This window comes from Ochotona princeps, chromosome 24 (assembly GCF_030435755.1).
Source record: "Ochotona princeps isolate mOchPri1 chromosome 24, mOchPri1.hap1, whole genome shotgun sequence".
Lineage (NCBI taxonomy): Eukaryota > Metazoa > Chordata > Mammalia > Lagomorpha > Ochotonidae > Ochotona > Ochotona princeps.
Genome location: NC_080855.1, coordinates 6,320,676 through 6,327,153, shown reverse-complemented (window position 1 = coordinate 6,327,153; position 6,478 = coordinate 6,320,676). Strand labels below are relative to the sequence as shown.

Below are 6,478 nucleotides of genomic sequence, written 5' to 3'. Positions count from 1 at the left end.
AGGAGCCTAGTGGGAGCAAGCAACCACTCAAGCCCACCCCAGGAAGCCAGTCCCACGCTGGGCACGGCTGCCATGGCTGCCCACGGCTGCCCACGGTCACAGCCACGGAGGTCAGCTAACACACACAGGTGCCCCGCCGGAGGGCCTTTGCTAGCCGTCCGCTCATCTCACACAAGCCATCCTGTGAGCACAGGCAAGGACTAGTTACCCCCATCTAGTCTACGAAGACACACGATCTCCCAAGAACAGTGATGTGCTCAAGGTCGTGAGGTCACCGTGGATGTGAGGAGCTGGGACACTCGGGAGGCGCTGACAGGAGTGGCCAGCCAGCCATCAGCCGTCCAGTCCCAGCTTCACAGCCACAGCAGACACGGGCCATTGATCACAGAACTTCCAGCAAGCCATCCCTAGCCGATTGGGATTGGCCTGCAAGATGGTACCTGCATGCATCCCACGCTGTGGCTGCACCTAAGAGGACACTGAGCCAAACGGATCAGTGTCACAACCCTGTAGCACACGGCCCAGCCGTCTCTCCAGCACCCGCACCGCCCCCATCTGCCGCGTCAGCGAGCATGCGTGTGACCGTGGCTGAGCCGCGCACGTCCCCCACCCCAGCTCCTGAGCCCAGTTTTCTGCGGGGCGGTCTGGCCGGCAGCAGGGGCGAGCTCCAGGGAATGGGCCGAGTTCTCGGCTCCTGGCTCCACCCCGGCCCAGGCATGCCTCTTGCAGGCAGGAGCCTTCTCTCCTGCTCTCTGCTTCTAACTAATTATAAAGTATTCTTGCTGATTCCTTAACCGCACGAGAGAACATGACCCAGCCACCGGCAGCACTCCTCTCTGTGCTGAGCGAGTGGACGAACCATGTTCTGAGGAGCCAGAGGCCAAAGGTGGCAGGCCACTCCTGTCTACATAGGTCAGGAAGGAGTCTGGGTGGGACAGCTGGACTGGGCAGCCACACGCATGTGGGCGTTGTCTAAAGCAAGGGTGCTGGAGAGGCCCCAGGACTGAGCTGGGCCAGCTCGGCCTCGGCTGAGCGAGGGGGCAGAAACTCTGAGGAGCATCCTGGAACATGGGAGACAAGCCCAGAGGGAGGGCGTCCCTCGGTGTCAGGCACAGGGGCATCCCGCAGGAGGGCGGACGCTTCTGCACCGGCGGTGCCTGAGGGGTCGCGTCCCAGACCTGACAAAAGCTATTGCAGGTGGGACTCTTTAAGATGTGATCAGAAGTGCTCGCTTCGGCAGCACATACACTAAAATTGGAACGATACAGAGAAGATTAGCATGGCCCCTGCGCAAGGATGACACGCAAATTCGTGAAGCGTTCCATATTTTTTATCCGTGAGGGCTGGAGAGTTGAGTTGGTTGGAGGGAACTAAGCTTCAATGCCCATTGACAGGTACTGGAGCCATATGGGAAGCGGGACAGACTGGACTAGTCTGCTATGTATACTGGCAGGCCAGGGTGAGGGGCGGGGCTGGTGGCGGTTATTGTGGGTCGCCCCTACTGGGCTGCAGACCCCACTGGTTGATGAAAGAGTCGAGTGCATGCTGGGCAGAACCAGGCTGGACTGCAACACCTTTGGTTCCAGTGCAAGTCGGGACTGAGAACGGAGCCAGCCCAGCGATTGCAACCACCAACTGATTGTGGCGACGGACTGTGCCGGAACCGGTGCTAGCTGGAACATGCGGGAATCTGATTTGGGAATACCTCTAAGTCTCTTTGGTGATCTCCCCAATCGAACTGCTGGACTCAGAGCCCTGGCTAGGAGAGGACGGAGGACGGAACAGGTCAATCAACCACCTCAGCTAAATGTTGGGCAGCGAAATACTGGGCAAATGAAGACTCCATGATGGACTGTGACAAACAGTGGCTTCTTCAATGACCTAATTGAGCTGGGAGGCATGTGACTGGCAGCGATCCATAACTGGAAGACTATTAAGACCACTTGAGCAACTATCTCAGCATGCCCCACATCTGGGACCTTGGGCGGGTGGGAGACTGGGTGTGGATTCTCCCTCAATATCCCCCTTCACCTCAGATACATAAATAATATAATAAAATATATATATATATATATAAAAAAGATGTGATCAGAAGAAGAAAGTTGGGCCACTGGGGGAACCCACCCTCTTCTGGGTGACCTCAGGTTGAGGAGGCCAGAGGAACTCAACCTGGGTCTCCCACCCGGGTTGTCCGCTGCTGCCTTCCCAGGCGCATTAGCAGGGAGTGGGAGCGGAAGTGGAGCCACTAGGACATGAACTGGAGTCCATATGGCGTGCTGGCGTCACCACAACCCCAGCTCCTTAAAATGTATTTTAAAATTAGTTGGGAAAATGGAGAGTTTTGCAAATGTTTCACATGAGATGAAGGGAGAAACAGATGGAGGGGTTCTCCGTGAGCAGCTTTCCGTTCGTGCCGCCCAGCTTAGGGCAGGCGAGAGCTTGCTGTGTCTGCAGGGTCCCGTGCTCCATCACCCCAACCGAGCACACAGCATGCCCAGGGCCTGTGGAGCAAACAGAGGCCGGGGCCCCCACATCCACATCACAGGACCAGTTTCTCTTCCTCCTCCTCCCATCCAGCTCCCGGCTAATGTGCCTGGGAAGGAACAGTAAGATGGCCCAAGTGCGCAGGTCCCTGGACCCACATGGGAGACCCGGCTGGAGCTCCAGGCTCCTGGCTCAGCCTGGCCCAGCCCTGCGCTCCTGCACTTACAGGGCAGACCCGGCTGGAGCTCCAGGCTCCTGGCTCAGCCTGGCCCAGCCCTGAGCTCCTGTACTCATGGGGCAGACCTGGATGAAGGTTTAGGTTCTGGCTCGGCCTGGCCTGGCCCTGGGCTCCTGCACCTACGTGGGAGACCCAACTGGGGCTCCAGGCTCCAGGCTCAGCCTGGCCCAGCCCTGCGCTCCTGTACTCACGGGGCAGACCCGGCTGGAGGTCCAGGCTCCTGGCTCAGCCTGGCTCAGCTCTGCGCTCCTGCACTCACGGGGCAGACCTGGCTGGAGCTCCAGGCTCCAGGCTCAGCCTGGCTCAGCTCTGCGCTCCTGCACTCACGGGGCAGACCTGGATGGAGGTTTAGGTTCTGGCTCGGCCCGGCCCGGCCCTGGCTGCTACAACCAGTTTTGTGGGGTGAACCAGCAGATGGAAGATCTCTTACTGCTCTCTGCATCACTCTGCCTTTCCAATAAATATCTCTTTAAAGAAAGGAAGACAAAATTCTGTGAGAACCAAGCACTCAGAGGAGCCTCCTGTGCCCCAGACTGGGCACCGGCAAGCCGGGGTCACTTTGGTGGCCTCCTGTGCCCCAGTCTTGGCACCGGCAAGCCGGGGTCACTCAGAGGAGCCTCCTGTGCCCCAGACTGGGCACCGGCAAGCCGGGGTCACTTTGGTGGCCTCCTGTGCCCCAGTCTTGGCACCGGCAAGCCGGGGTCACTCAGAGGAGCCTCCTGTGCCCCAGACTGGGCACCGGCAAGCCGGGGTCCCTCAGAGGAGCCTCCTGTGCCCCAGTCTGGGCACCGGCAAGCCGGGGTCCCTCAGAGGAGCCTCCTGTGCCCCAGACTGGGCACCGGCAAGCCGGGGTCACTCAGAGGAGCCTCCTGTGCCCCAGACTGGGCACCGGCAAGCCGGGGTCACTCAGAGGAGCCTCCTGTGCCCCAGTCTGGGCACCGGCAAGCCGGGGTCCCTCAGAGGAGCCTCCTGTGCCCCAGACTGGGCACCGGCAAGCCGGGGTCACTCAGAGGAGCCTCCTGTGCCCCAGTCTGGGCACCGGCAAGCCGGGGTCACTCAGAGAAGCCTCCTGTGCTCCAGACTGGGCACCGGCAAGCCGGGGTCACTTTGGTGGCCTCCTGTGCCCCAGTCTTGGCACCGGCAAGCCGGGGTCACTCAGAGGAGCCTCCTGTGCTCCAGACTGGGCACCGGCAAGCCAGGGTCACTTTGGTGGCCTCCTGTGCCCCAGTCTGGGCACCGGCAAGCCAGGGTCCCTCAGAGGAGCCTCCTGTGCCCCAGTCTGGGCACCGGCAAGCCAGGGTCCCTCAGAGGAGCCTCCTGTGCCCCAGACTGGGCACCGGCAAGCCGGGGTCACTCAGAGGAGCCTCCTGTGCCCCAGTCTGGGCACCGGCAAGCCAGGGCCACTTTGGTGGCTTCCCGAGGTGCTGCGCAGGTTCAGGAGCTGCTTTCCTAAGCGCGTCAGGACGGAGGGCAGGACCCTTGGCAAGAGGGTGGGGTCACCATCACTGCGTGGAAACTCCAGCCTCGAGCCCATTTTTCATGTCATTTTATTCTTTTAAAGACTGATTTAAACAGAGTGAGAATCCTTCCCCTGCTGGCTCTGTCCCATATACCAGCAGCGGCCAGTGCTGGGCGAGGCCGAAGCCAGAAACCAAGAGCCTGCTCCAGGTCCCCCAGGTGGAGACAAGGGCCCAAGTCCGTGGGCTGTCCTCTGCTGCTTTCCCAGGCCGTTAACAGGGAGCTGGAGTGGAAGCTGGGCATCCAGGACTCTCAGTGGTGCTGACACGGGATGCTATACTACAACATCGCCCTCAAAACCTGGTCTTCTCAAAGAGGACTTTGGTGAGCCAGAGCTCTTTGCAGAGGCAGGGCATGCAGCAGACATGAAAAGGAAGACCAACTGAACCTTAAGAAACTGGCCCCTCAGATCTGAACAAGACTACTTCCCTTGGGAGAACACCCCAGACAGGTACCCGGGCACCACAGCCACACCTGCTGAGCTCAGCGTAGTCCAGCTTGAGGGAAAGGCGGGGGGCCAAGGACGGCCAGCCCACCCAGGGCCAACGCTGGCTGGAGCCAGGGCAAGCGGTGGCGAGGGGGTCGGGGAGGCTCAGCCACTGAGAGGGGCCAGCAGCTCCCAGAGTGGACGTCAGACCCTCCCCAAGCTCCGTGCCTTGAGACTCGGGCAGCACACCATTGAGCGTGCCGCGGCTTGGCAGCTTCAGTTCTGTCGCCAACTCGGACACTTCCGTCCACTCAATCAGCGAGGGGCTGTCACCTTCGCAGATGCACCTCCTGTTCACGGAGCACCCCTCCGCCCCGGGACCCCTGGTCACATGCTCCTGGCAGATGCACCTCCTGTTCACGGAGCACCCCTCCGCCCCGGGACCCCTGGTCACATGCTCCTGGCAGATGCACCTCCTGTTCACGGAGCACCCCTCCGCCCCAGGACCCCTGGGCACATGCTCCTGGCAGATGCACCTCCTGTTCACGGAGCACCCCTCCGCCCCGGGACCCCTGGTCACATGCTCCTGGCAGCTTCCAGGCCCTTTGTCCTGTCCTGTCACATTGAGGTTGGAAATCTTTGCACTTAGCACCCGGAGATTGTGGGCTCACAGAGTTCAGATCTGGAACTCCCGTGTGGAGCGTTCATTAACACTGATTAATGGGGTGCTCATGGGCCCCCTCCTGTCCCCAGGAGGGGACAGCTCTCCTCCCTCACCAATGCCGGATCGTCTCCAACGTTTTGGTCCCTGTTGGTATCCTGGTTGTATCATGCCACACTGGTTTAACTGTCACCACGGATGCCGACGGGTCGGATCCTGTCCTGTTTGCTTCCTCTTTATCCTAGTTGCTTATGTCAGCATGAAGTGGCCAGGGCTTGCTGTGTGCTCAACATGGCCATGCTGGGCGCTGTGCACGTGGGTGTGACACAGCCGAGGAGCTGCCATGGGGCCTGAAAGATTACACCTCTGGACTTCCCTCAAGCCACAGTGTGCTGGCCGCTGCCTCTCCGACTGCCCCGTAGAGAAGGAAGCGGCCCCTGCTCGCACACACTCCCCGGCTCGCACGACACCCAGACCCAGACATTCGCCCCCCAAATAACTGCGCCTGAATAAAACTGAAAAGCAGAAGCTCCCGGTGCGGTCACAGGCTGTGCTCCAGGCTGGCGGGTGGGCGGGTGGGCAGGAGGTCACACACTGTGCTCCCGGCTGGCGGGCGGGTGGTAATTTTACGCCCATGTCACACATGCGACATGGCTCAAGTCCCATAGGCAAGTGCGTGGCTCCAGGTGCCCAGAGCTGACCCGAAGAACATTCTGCCTCTTCCTGGAGAGGTCAGGACCAGGGCGTGACCGTGCTTATAAAAGCCGGGTCCTAAGGTCCAGCAGGTAAGGCTGCCCGCAATGGCATCGGCATGCCGTAGGGACGCGGGTTCAAGTCCCAGCCACTCCACTTCTGATCCAGCTCTTTGGTCATGCGACCAGAAAACCAGCAGAGGAGGGCTCGAGTGCTTGGGCCTCTATGCCCACATGGGAGATCTGGCTGGAGCTCCTGGCTCCTGGCTTCAACCTGGCCCAGGTCTGGCCGTGTGGCCGTTTGGAAGATCTCTCTCTCTCTAACTCGTCCTTTCAAATAAAAATAAATCTTAGAAAAACAAAGTGCATAACCCTGGCAGGTGTTGCCCTGACATCATCAGGGTCTGCGAGGCTGGGCCCAGCGTGCAGGGGAGCCCCTGCGGCCCCGTCACACAGAC

At 60.5% G+C, this 6,478-nt stretch overlaps 1 non-coding gene across 1 annotated transcript; it reads left to right on the top strand.

Moving 5' to 3' along the window:
• The first annotated feature begins 1,224 nt into the window (after positions 1-1,224).
• Positions 1,225-1,331, top strand: LOC131483314 (U6 spliceosomal RNA). Its single transcript, XR_009247618.1, has one exon. It is a non-coding gene; the product is annotated as a U6 spliceosomal RNA (small nuclear RNA).
• The last annotated feature ends 5,147 nt before the right edge of the window (positions 1,332-6,478 follow it).